We start from the raw sequence: 13,368 nt of genomic DNA on the forward strand, positions 1-13,368 counted from the left end.
TACATTGGAAGTGACAAATAGATTAATGGGCTTAGATCTGATAGACTGAAGAGCTATAGATGGGGGTTTGTGACATTGTACCAAAGGCTGTGATCAAGACCATTCCCAAGAAAAAGAAATGCAAAAAGGCAAAATGGTTGTCTGAGGAGGCCTTACAAATAGCTGTGAAAAGAAGAGAAGTGAAAGGAGAAACGGAAAGATATACCCATTTGAATGCAGAGTGCCAAAGAATAGCAAGGAAAGATAAGAAAGCCTTCCTCAGTGACCAATGCAAAGAAATAGAGGAAAACAACAGAATGGGAAAGACTAGAGATCTCTTCAAGAAAATTAGAAGTAACAAGGGAACATTTCATGCAAAGGTGGGCTCGATAAAGGACAAAAACTGTATGGACCTAACAGAAAAGAAGATATTAAGAAGAGGTGGCAAGAATACACAGAAGAACTGTATGAAAAATCTTCATAATCTAGATAACCACGATAATGTGATCACTCACCTAGAACCAGACATCTTGGAATATGAAGTCAAGTCAGCCTTAGAAAGCATCACTAAGAATAAAGCTAGTGGAGGTGATGGAATTCCAGTTGAGCTATTTCAAATCCTAAAAGATGATGCTGTCAAAGGGCTTCACTCAATATGCCAGCAAATTAGGAAAACTTAGCAGTGTCCACAGGACTGGAAAAAGTCAGTTTTCATTCCAATCCCAAAGAAAGGCAATGCCAAGGAATATTAAAACTACCATACAGTTGCACTCATCTCACACGCTGGTAAAGTAATCCTCAAAATTCTCCAAGCTGGGCTTCAACAGTACATGAACTGTGAACTTCCAGACATTTAAGCTGGTTTTAGAAAAGGCAGAAGAACCAGAGATCTAATTTCAACATCCATTGGATCATCCAAAAAGCAAGAGAGTTCCAGAAAAACATCTATTTCTGCTTTATCGACTATGCCAAAACCTTTGACTTTGTGGATCACCACAAACTGGAAAATTGTGCTAGCGATGGGAATACCAGACCACCGATCTGCTTCTTTAGAAATCTGTATGCAGGTAAGGAAGCAATAGTTAGAACTGGACATGGAACAACAGACTGATTCCAAATAGGGAAAGGAGTACGTCAAGGCTGTATATTGTCACCCTGCTTATTTAACTTATATGCAGAGTATATCATGAGAAATGCTGGGTTGGATGAAGGACAAGCTGGAATCAAGATTGCCAGGAGAAATATCAGTAACCTCAGATATGAAGATGACACCATCCTTATGGTAGAAAGTGAAGAGGAACTAAGGAGCCTCTTGTGAAAGTGAAAGAGGAGAGTGAAAAATTTGGCTTAAAGTTCACATTCAGAAAACTAAAATGGTGGCATCTGGTCCCATCACTTCATGGGAAATAGATGGGGAAACAGTGGAAACAGTGACAGACTTTATTTTAGGGGGCTCCAAAATCACTACAGATGGTGACTGCAGTCATAAAATTAAAAGACAATTGCTCCTTGAAAGAAAAGCTATAACCAACCTAGATAGCATATTAAAAAGCAGAGACATTACTTTGCCCACAATGGTCCATCTAGTCAAGGCTATGGTTTTTCCAGTGGTCATGTATGGATGTGAGAGTTGGACTGTGAAGAAAGCTGAGCACCGAAGAATTGATGCTTTTGAACTGTGGTATTGGAGAAGACTTTTGAGAGTCTGCTGGCCTGCAAGCAGATCCAACCAGTCCATACCAAAGGAAATCAGTCCTGAATGTTCATTGGAAGGACTGATGTTGAAGCTGAAACTCCAATCCTTTGGCCACCTGATGCAAAGAACTGATTTATTTGAAAAGGTCCTGATGCTGAGAAAGATTGAAGGCGGGATGGGAAGGGGATGACAGAGGATGAGATGGCTGGATGGCATCACCGACTTGATGGACGTGAGTTTGAGTGAACTCTGGGAGTTGGTGATGGACAGGGAGGCCTGGCTTGCTGCAATTCGTGGAGTCCCAAAGATTCGGACATGACTGAGTGACTGAACTGAACTGAGGACATGGAAGCAACTAAATGTTCAAAGAACCAGCTTTTAGTTTTAATGATCTTTGCTATTGTTTTGTGTGTGTGTGCGTGTGTGTTTTATCTATATTTATTTCTTCTGTTCTTTATGAATTCTTTTCTTCTACTAATTTTGGTTTTGTTTGTTCTTCTTTCTCTAGTTACTTTAGGTGTAGGGTTAGGTTGTCTACTTGAGATTTTTCTTATTTCCTGAGGTAAGATTGTATTACTATAAACGTCCCTCTTAGAAATGCTTTTCCTGTGTCCCATAGGTTTTGGGTCATCGTGTTTTCATTGTCATTTGTCTCTATATATTTATTGATTTCTTCTTTTATTTCTTCAGTGATCCATTGGATATTTTTTATTACTTATTACCTTTTTTATTTTAAATTGCTTGTTCTATTTTCTTTTTTTAAAGCACTGCCATATCATCCTGCATTTTTTCGTTTACCTTAAAAATACTCACATATAGTGCTCCTTCGTGGTTTCTCTGTTATTATAGTTGACTTAAGATATTGTATAAGTTTTAAGTGTACAGCACAGTGAGTCACAATTTTTATAGATTATACTCCATTTAAAGTTATTATAAAATATTAGCTGTGTTCCCTGTCCTGTACAATATATCCTTGTGGCTTATGTTTCGCACATAATAGCTTTATCCTCTTAATCCTCTTCTCACATCTTGATCCTCTCCCTTCTCTCTCCCAGTGGTAACCACTGCTTTGTTCCTTGTATCTGTGAATCGGTTTCTATTTTGAGATATTAATCCTTTTGTTTTATTTTTCAAATTCCACATATATGTGATAACATAGGCTATTCATGTTTCTCTGTATGAATTATCTCATTAAGCATAATATTCCAGACTCGTTCATGCTGTTGCGTGTGTAGTCAGATCCTGGCCGCTGTGGTGGGCAGTGTGGTGTTCTGGGGTGGTCGTGAGCTTAGAGAGTCTTAGGGCACCCTGCCTCGTGTAGTTGGCACTGTCTCCACCCAGCAATTTGCCTGACCTGAAGCATTTACAGTGCTTGTGCCAAGAAGCTGCTGGGAGGGGCTGGGCCCCAGTGCTCCTAAGCTAGAGGGAGGATTCCAAAATGGCCCTTGCCACCACCAGGGTCTCTGTGGTGAACAAGCTCTCAAAATGGCTGCCTCCAACAACTGTTCCCTAGGTTAGCTCCCTTTCCTTCCTGCATCTATGGGAGACTGTGAAAGATTAGCAGGTATCTGACCCTTTCAAGCCACTAATGCTTCTACTCTGGCTCCCAGAGCACTCAAGGATTTGTGTGTACCTATTAAGAGTGAAGTCTCTATTTCCAACAACCTATGGCTCTCCTGAAAGTAAGCTCTCCTGCCCATCAAAGCTAAATGTTCTGGGGGATCATTTTCCTGGCTCAGGACCCCCAGACTGGAGAATCTCATGTGGAACTTGGACCCAGTTTTCCTTTGGGAGATCCTCTGCAATTGTAATTATCCTTTCATTGTGGGTTGCCCTCTTAGGAGTATAGATGCTGACTGTAGTGTGATGAGCTTCCCAGGTAATGCACATGGTAAAGAACCCACCTGCCAATGCAGGAGATATAACAGACATAGCTTTGATCCCTGCATCTGGAAGATCCCCTGGAGAAAGAAATGGCTACCCACTCCAGTATTCTTGCCTAGAGAATCCCACGGACAGAGGAAACTGGTAAGCTACAGTTCATGGGGTCGCAAAACGTCAGACGCAGCTGGACCAATTTTTAAATCACGGTACACATACTGCATTTCCACCCTTCCTGTGTGTCCCATTATGATTCCTTCTTTATATCTTTGGTTGAATATCTTTTCTGATAGATTTCCATCTTTCTCATCAATAGTTGCTCTATCAGTTCATTTCAGTTCAGTCACTCAGTCGTGTCCGACACTTTGTGACCCCATGAATCACAGCACGCCAGGCCTCCCTGTCCATCACCAACTCCTGGAGTTCACTCAAGCTCATGTCCATCCAGTCGATGATGCCATCCAGCCATCTCGTCCTCTGTTGTCCCCTTCTCCTCCTGCCCCCAATCCCTTCCACCATCAGGGTCTTTTCCAATGAGTCAACTCTTTGCATGAGGCAGCCATAGTATTGGAGTTCAGCTTCAGCATCAGTCCTTCCAATGAACACCCAGGACTGATCTCCTTTAGGATGGACTGATTGGATCTCCTTGCAGTCCAAGGGACTCTCAAAAGTCTTCTCCAACACCACAGTTCAAAAACATCAATTATTCAGCGCTCAGCTTTCTTCACAGTACAACTCTCACATCCATACATGACCACTGGGAAAACAATAGCCTTGACTAGACAGACCTTTGTGGGCAAAGTAATGTCTCTGCTTTTCAATATGTTATCTAGGCTGGTCATAACTTTCCTTCCAAGGAGTAACTATCTTTTAATTCCATGGCTGCAATCACCATCTGCATTGATTTTGGAGCCAAAAGAAAATAAAGTCTGACATTGTTTCCACTGTTTCCCCATCTATTTCCCATGAGGTGATGGGACCAGATGCCACGATCTTAGTTTCCTGACTGATGAGCTTTAAGCCAAACTTTTCACTCTCCTCTTTCACTTTCATCAAGAGGCTTTTTAATTCCTCTTCACTTTCTGCCATAAGGATGGTGTCACCTGCACATCTGAGGTTATTGATATTTCTCCCGGCAATCTTGATTCCAGCTTGTGCTCCTTCCAGCCCAGCGTTTCTCATGATGTACTCTGCATATAAGCTAAATAAGCAGGGTGACAATATACAGCCTTGACATACTCCTTTTCCTATTTGGAACCAGTCTGTTTGTTCCATGTCCAGTTCTAACTGTTGCTTCCTGACCTGCATAGAGGTTTCTCAAGAGGCAGGTCAGGTGGTCTGGTATTCCCATCTCTTTCAGAATTTTCCACAGTTTATTGTGATCCACACAGTCAAAGGCTTTGGCAATAGAGCAATAGAGCCGAAATAGATGCCTTCCTGGAACTCTCAATGATCCAGCGGATGTTGGCAATTTGATCTCTGGTTCCTCTGCCTTTTCTAAAACCAGTTTGAACATCTGAAAGTTCATGGTTCACGTATTGCTGAAGCCTGGCTTGGAGAATTTTGAGCATTACTTTACTAGCGTGTGAGATGAGTGCAATTGTGTGGTAGTTTGAGCATTCTTTGGCATTGCCTTTCTTTGGGATTGTAGTGAAAACTGACCATTTCCAGTCCTGTGGCCACTGCTGAGTTTCCAGATTTGCTGGCATATTGAGTGCAGCACTTTCACAGCATCATCTTTCAGGATTTGGAATAGCTCAACTGGAATTCCATCACCTCCACTAGCTTTGTTCATAGTGATGCTTTCTAAGGCCCACTTGACTTCACATTCCAGGATGTCTGGCTCTAGCTGAGTGATCACACCATCGTGATTATCTGGGTCGTGAAGATCTATTTTGTACAGTTCTTCTGTGTATTCTTGCCACCTCTTCTTAATATCTTCTGCTTTTGTTAGGTTCTTACCATTTTTTCCTTTATTGTGCCCATCTTTGCATGAAATATTCCCTTGGTATCTCTAATTTTCTTGACGAGATCTCTAGTCTTTCCCATTCTGTTGTTTTCCTCTATTTTGATCTATTTTCCTCTACATTGATAGCTGAGGAAGGCTTTCTTATCTCTCCTTGCTATTCTTTGGAACTCTGCATTCAGATGCTTATATCTTTCCTTTTCTCCTTTGCTTTGCTCGTCTCTTCTTTTCACAGCTATTTGTAAGGCCTCCCCAGACAGCCATTTTGCTTTTTTGCATTTCTTTTCCGTGGGGATGGTCTTGATCCCTGTCTCCTGTACAATGTCACGAACCTCATTCCATAGCTCATCAGGCACTCTATCTATCAGATCTAGTCCCTTAAATCTATTTCTCACTTCCACTGTATAATCATAAGGGATTTGATTTAGGCCATACCTGAGTGGTCTAGTGGTTTTCCCTACTTTCCTCAATTTCAGTCTGAATTTGGCAATAAGGAGTTCATGGTCTGATCCACAGTCAGCTCCCGGTCTTGTTTTTGCTGACTGTATAGAGCTTCTCCATCTTTGGCTGCAAAGACTATAATCAATCTGATTTCGGCATTGACCAGCTGGTGATGCCCATGTGTAGAGTCTTTTCTATGTTGTTGGAAGAGAGTATTTGTTATGACCACTGTGTTCTCTTGGCAAAACTCTATTAGCCTTTGCCCTATTTCATTCCATACTCCAAGGCCAAATTTTCCTGTTACTCCAGGTGTTTCTTGACTTCTACTTTTGCATTCCAGTCCCCCGTAATGAAAAGGACATCTTTTTGGGTGTTAGTTCTAAAAGGTCTTGGAGGTCTTCATAGAACCATTCAACTTCAGTTTCTTCAGCGTTACTGATTGGGGCATAGACTTGGATTACTGTGATATTGAATGGTTTGCCTTGGAAATGAATAGAGATCATTCTGTCGTTTTTGAGATTGCATCCAAGTACTGAATTTCAGACTCTTTGGTTGACCATTATGGCTACTCCATTTCTTCCAAGGGATTCTTACCCACAGTAGTAGATATAATGGTCATCTGAGTTAAATTCACCCATTCCAGTCCATTTTAATTTTAGTTTGCTGATTCCTAGAATGTCAATGTTCACTCTTGCTGTGTCCTGCTTGACCACTTCCTGTTTGCCTTGATTCATGGACCTGACATTTCAGGTTCCTATGCAATATTGCTCTTTACAGCATTGGACCTTGCTTCTATCACCAGTCACATCTACAACTGGATATTGTTTTTGCTTTGGCTCCATCCCTTCATTCTTTCTGGAGTTATTTCTCCACTGATCTCCAGTAACATACTGGGCACCTACCATCCCGGGGAGTTCCCCTTTCAGTTTCCTATCATTTTGCCTTTTCGTACTGTTCATGGGGTTCTCAAGGCAAGAATACTGAAGTGGTTTGCCATTCCCTCCTCCAGTGGACCACATTCTGTCAGACCTCTCCACCATGACCCTCCCATCTTGGGTGGCCCCACATGGCGTGGCTTAGTTTCATTGAGTTAGACAAGGCTGTAGTCTGTGTGATCAGATTGGCTAGTTTTCTGTGATTATGGGCCACCAGCTGCAACGGACCACGCAGAAGTGTGGCCGAGAACAGCTACCCCTCGCCCAAGGTCAGGGGCAGTGACCAAAAGTGCCAGGCTGCAGAACAGGAGCAGCCAAGAGGAGCTACCCCACGTCTGAGTTCAGGGGCAGTGGCCGAGAAGAGCAACCCCACGTCCAAGGAGCGGCAGCTGGGCGGGGAGGGCCAAGAGGAGCTACTCCACATTCAAGGTCAGGAGGCGCGGCTGTGAGGGGATACCCCTCATCCAAGGTGAGGAGCAACGGCTGCCCTTTGCTGGAGCAGCCGTGAAGAGATACCCCACGTCCAAGGGAAGAGAAACCCAAGTAAGATGGTAGGTGTTGCAAGAAGGCATCAGAGGTCAGACACACTGAAACCATAATCACAGAAAACTAGCCAATCTGATCACACAGTTGCTCTATAAATAGTTGTAATTTTGATGTACTCATGGATGGAGGTGAGCTCAAGATCTTTGTACTTAACTAAGTTCATTTTGATAGAGTCAGTTCTTAAGTAGGTTGATAAGAAATCTGGGGTCCCCGAGGAGGAGAAAGGGGTCTGGGACTCTCGAGAAGGAGAAAAGGACAAACTTTGTTTCTACATTCCTTCATCTTAATCACATAAAATGTTTTTTTTCTTTAAGCCCAGGACTGATGATTACACAACAAAACAACTCATCTTAAACTCTATACTAAGGATTATATAACAACTATGTATCCTGCTTGAGGAAATATTTCTCCTTCTTAAGACCCTTCTGATTAATCCTGTTATCTTAAAATGTATATTGTGGGAGTGGGTCTGGTAAGACTTTTACAACCTTGAGACATTCTTTTGATTTACTGTAATAACCAATTGAAAAAATATGTAACTCCCTTGCTAAGATTACCGAAGGGGGCACTCTCCATCCCCCTTCTGATGCTTACATCAGAAGCTTTCTCTTTCTCTTGTTCACTTTAATAAAACTCTGCTACACAAAAGCTCTTGAGTGATCAAGCCTGGCCCCTGGTCCCAAAGCCAAATCTTCTTCTGAGATCACAGATCCAACATCGTTCACTGTAAGCTATCAATTTCTTTGTGGTTTATTTCACAGAAATAATTATTTCTTTTACCATTAAAAAATATTCACCATGAAGTGCTTACTACCAAGTATCAACTATTCTGTGGCATTATTTTTGTAAAGCATTCTGTTCTTATATCAAGAATCACTTTTATCTTTTTTCCATAGTATCTTTTGGTCAATTTTGTATACATTTATTTTTCTGATCAAGAGTTTCAATGAGTGAGATTTCCCTGCAGTTGATTCCTATGGAAAGGTTCAGAGTGTTGGAACTAACACCACTGCCACTACAGTGCCAAAGATACGTTTAACAGCATGTACAGTTGACAAAGAACTTTGACCCATGCTCACAATTTGACCCATGCTCTTATTTTTATCTTCATCCTATCAGAATTCTATGAACCAGATAGGATAATTATTATACCCATTTTTCAGAGGACGATGTTTGAGATCAAGCAGATTGTAAAATGTTTCCAAGCATTAAGTGATTAGAACCTAGTCCTCAAGCCTAGACATCACTACGAAGTATTTACCTCTTGGCAATGAGACATAACTTTTGTTATCATTAGGAAATGACTCCGTCAAAGAGTAAATTTATTGTTTATTTTCTTTTTATTTGAACTTTAAAATTATATAGAATTTGGGATGTTCTAAAGTAAATAGTTCCTTAGTTTACATTAATAAAATATATTTCCTGTTCAGTGGATAATTAGCTGGTTATTCAACTTCATGGGTCTCAGAGTCTTTACTTTTATAGTGCCTAGGCTTAAGCTCAAATATCTAAAACTAGTATTCAGTGAGACTAATTCTCAACACGTACTGAACTGAAACAAAACCAGGACATCTTGAATCAAATGCAAGACTGACTCACAAAATGAGACTTTCATAACTCTACATTTTTGCAAGTATAACAGATCTAATGGATGCACACCCCCATACCCTGTCGCCAATGGGTCATTCTCAACCTTAGTCCTCCACCTGGCACAACAGGGAGCATTTCAAAGTTAAAATTAAAAAAAAAAAAAAAAACCCGAAGCCAAAGTCTGAGGTGATTCCATGGGACAGAGACTGGGGGACACTCTGCTTCTTTTCTTTTCCTTCCATTTTGTTCTCCACTCTGTGTCTCACCCTCATTGCCTTTCCTTGATATACCATTGACAACTGTTGCATGTCTTTGACTCAACCAACGTGTACTTTTTGCCTACCACATGCCAACACAATGGTAAATGTTGGAGTTACGACTGAGAAGTAACTCCTGTTGAAATGTTATAAAACTTTGATCTACTCTGAGGAAAAAAGCTATGGAAATTTAATCAATAAAGTAGGGAGGCTGTTGTATTATAGCTTATTGTTATCTCCAATCTGGAAATGTAACAACAAACATACTTTGTGGTATGCACAGTTTTTATTTATTACATATCATTTTCTCCCCCAGCCAGATTTGTGGCTTATAAAAATAACCAAATATTTGCTTACAAATTGTTATAATGAAAATCTGAAGTCTGCTGCAATAAGATTCATGGTCACAATAACTTTGAAAGCATTTGTTTGCATTTGGAGTGTGGGGGAATAATTTAAATTTAAAATTTTTGCATAAATTATTTATATGTTCAGTCCAAGATGCAATGGAATTACAACATTTTTTAGAAGTGAGGCAGAAGTTTAAAATTTACAAATAACTCTACATTTTGGTAGCACTAGATATAGTTTTCTGGAAAGCTGTATTTTTTGTTGTTGTTGTTTGAAAAGCGGTTAGTTGTTTTCACTCTCTCTAACAGATGGAACCAAAGCATTGTGAACATTTCCATTAAAACAGAAAATAAGCTATGAAAGAAGTGTCACATTGCCAAGTTTTCATCCTGCAAATTAAATTCTACAACTTAGCAGGTGGTTTAAGTTCCCTTTAGAAATTTAAAATCAGCTTATTTTATTTATCTTTAACAGAGACACAGGTTCACTGCTGTATTCACTTACACAGAATCTGCATGTTTCTTAGACTTGACAGTTGGGAAAATATTTGCCAATTCTCACTCAAAATGGCTCAGAAATGCCACAGTAAGATGGTTGAGTCTTTGATTTCCTTCACTATTAAAGTTTACTATTTGTCTCTAGAATCAGTTGCAAGGCCTGATGGATCCAAAAATTTAAAGCCTCACACACTGCATGTACTTTTTAAAACCATTTTGATACATATTATCATTCAGGCACTGGACTATACTATCCAATATAGAAAATTTCTTTATTAGACAGTAATCACTATGGACAGAAAGTTTGTTTTGCTACAAAATTCTTATGTTGGATCCTAATTCCAATGTGATGGTATTTGAAGTTGGAGCCTCTAGGAAGTGATTAGGCCATGAGGATGAAACCTTCATAATGAGATTAGTATCCTCATAAAAAAGGCTCCAGACCCCTTCTCTCTGCTTCTGCCATGTGGGAACACAATGAGAAGGCATCATCTATGAACCAGGATCTGAGCTCTCATCAGGCACTGAATCTCCTGGCACCCTGATCTTGAACTACCCAGCCTCTAGGACAGTGAGAAATCAGTTTCTGTTGTTTATTAGCTACCCAGTCTATGGGCTTCCCTGGTGGCTCAAATGGTAAAGTGCCTGTCTGCAATGCAGGAGAGCCGGGTTCGATCCCTGGGTTGGAGAGATCCGCTGAAGAGGGAAATGGCAGCCCACTCCAGTAGTCTTGCCAGGAAAATCCTATGGATGGAGGTGCATGGTAGGCTACAATCCACAGGGTCATAAGAGTTCAGTTCAGTTCACGCCAGGACTCCCTGTACTTCACCAACTCCCGGAGTTCACCCAAACTCATGTCCATCGAGTCGGTGATGCCATCCAGCCATCTCATACTCTGTCGTCCCCTTCTCCTCCTGCCCCCAATCCCTCCCAGCATCAGGGTCTTTTCCAATGAGTCAACTCTTCGCATGAGGCAGCCATAGTATTGGAGTTCAGCTTCAGCATCAGTCCTTCCAATGAACACCCAGGACTGATCTCCTTTAGGATGGACTGATTGGATCTCCTTGCAGTCCAAGGGACTCTCAAGAGTCTTCTCCAAACCACAGTTCAAAAGCATCAATTCTTCGGTGCTCAGCTTTCTTCACAGTCCAACTCTCACATCTGTACATGAGCACTGGAAAAACCATAGCCTTGACTAGACCGACGTTTGTGGGCAAAGTAATGTCTCTGCTTTTGAATATGCTATCTAGGTTGGTCATAACTTTCCTTCCAAGGAGGAAGCGTCTTTTAATTTCATGGCTGCAATCACCATCTGCAGTGATTTTGGAGCCCAAAAAAATAAAGTCTGACACTGTTTCCACTGTTTCCCCATCTATTTCCCATAAAGTGATGGGACCAGATGCCACAATCTTCGTTTTCTGAATGTTGAGCTTTAAGCCAACTTTTTCACTCTCCTCTTTCACTTTCATCAAGAGGCTTTTTAGTTCCTCTTCACTTTCTGCCATAAGGGTGGTGTCATCTGCATACCTGAGGTTATTGATATTTCTCCTGGCAATCTTGATTCCAGCTTGTGCTTCTTCCAGTCCAGCGTTTCTAATGATGTACTCTGCATATAAGTTAAATAAGCAGGGTGACAATATACAGCCTTGATGTACTCCTTTTCCTATTTGGAACCAGTCTGTTTGTTCCATGTCCAGTTCTGACTGTTGCTTCCTGACCTGCATAGAGGTTTCTCAAGAGGCAGGTCAGGTGGTCTGGTATTCCCATCTCTTTCAGAATTTTCCACAGTTGATTGTGAGCCACACAGTCAAAGGCTTTGGCATAGTCAATAAAGCAGAAATAGATGTTTTTCTGGAACTCTCTTGCTTTTTCCATGATCCAGCAGATGTTGGCAATTTGATCTCTGGTTCCTCTGCCTTTTCTAAATCCAGGCTGAACATCTGGAAGTTCACGGTTTACGTATTGCTGAAGCCTGGCTTGGAGAATTTTGAGCATTACTTTACTAGCGTGTGAGATGAGTGCAATTGTGCAGTAGTTTGAGCGTTCTTTGGCATTGCCTTTCTTTGGGATTGGAATGAAAACTGACCATTTCCAGTCCTGTGGCCACTGCTGAGTTTCCAGATTTGCTGGCATATTGAGTGCAGCACTTTCACAGCATCATCTTTCAGGATTTGGAATAGCTCAACTGGAATTCCATCACCTCCACTAGCTTTGTTCATAGTGATGCTTTCTAAGGCCCACTTGACTTCACATTCCAGGATGTCTGGCTCTAGCTGAGTGATCACACCATTGTCATTATCTGGGTCATGAAGATCTTTTTTGTACAGTTCTTCTGTGTATTCTTGCCACCTCTTCTTAATATCTTCTGCTTCTGTTAGGTCCATACCATTTCTGTCCTTTATCAAGCCCATCTTTGCATGAAATATTCCCTTGGTATCTCTAATTTTCTTGATGAGATCTCTAGTCTTTCCCATTCTGTTGTTTTCCTCTATTTTGATCTATTTTCCTCTACATTGATAGCTGAGGAAGGCTTTCTTATCTCTCCTTGCTATTCTTTGGAACTCTGCATTCAGATGCTTATATCTTTCCTTTTCTCCTTTGCTTTTCACTTCTCTTCTCTTCACAGCTATTTGTAAGGCCTCCCCAGACAGCCATTTTGCTTTTTTGCATTTCTTTTTTATGGGGATGGTCTTGAGCCCTGTCTCCTGTATAATGTCATGAAACTCCATCCATAGTCCATCAGGCACTCTGTCTGTCAGATCTAGTCCCTTAAATCTATTTCTCACTTCCCCTGTATAATCATAAGGGATTTGATTTAGGTCATACCTGAATGGTCTAGTGGTTTTCCCTACTTTCTTCCATTTAAGTCTGAATTTGGCAATAAGGAGTTCATGATCTGAGCCACAGTCAGCTCCTAGTCTTGTTTTTGCTGACTATATAGAGCTTCTCCATCTTTGGCTGCAAAGAATATAATCAACCTGATTTCAGTGTTGACCATCTGGTGATGTCATGACTGAGAGACTCCAATTCCAAAATTTCAGTTTATGGCAATCTGTTACAGTAGCCTGAAATATTTCTGGCTTAGACAACAATAGTTAAGCAACTAACACTTCCAAACCTCTGCAAGACTGTAATGATGAATTTACTCGATACATTAAAGAGTGGCCTTGGTCTACAGTCATTTCAGAGGTGATGAAGTAGACGTACCTTTTCTGTTTCTAATGTCAGT

General features: G+C 41.0%; 1 pseudogene; it reads left to right on the forward strand.

The window, feature by feature from the left end:
• Positions 1-998: 998 nt before the first annotated feature.
• The window catches only part of LOC129624812 (ubiquitin carboxyl-terminal hydrolase 10-like), a 29,752-nt pseudogene continuing 17,382 nt past the window's right edge, over positions 999-13,368 (forward strand).

Source organism: Bubalus kerabau, chromosome 12, assembly GCF_029407905.1.
Source record: "Bubalus kerabau isolate K-KA32 ecotype Philippines breed swamp buffalo chromosome 12, PCC_UOA_SB_1v2, whole genome shotgun sequence".
NCBI classification, from domain to species: Eukaryota; Metazoa; Chordata; class Mammalia; order Artiodactyla; family Bovidae; genus Bubalus; species Bubalus kerabau.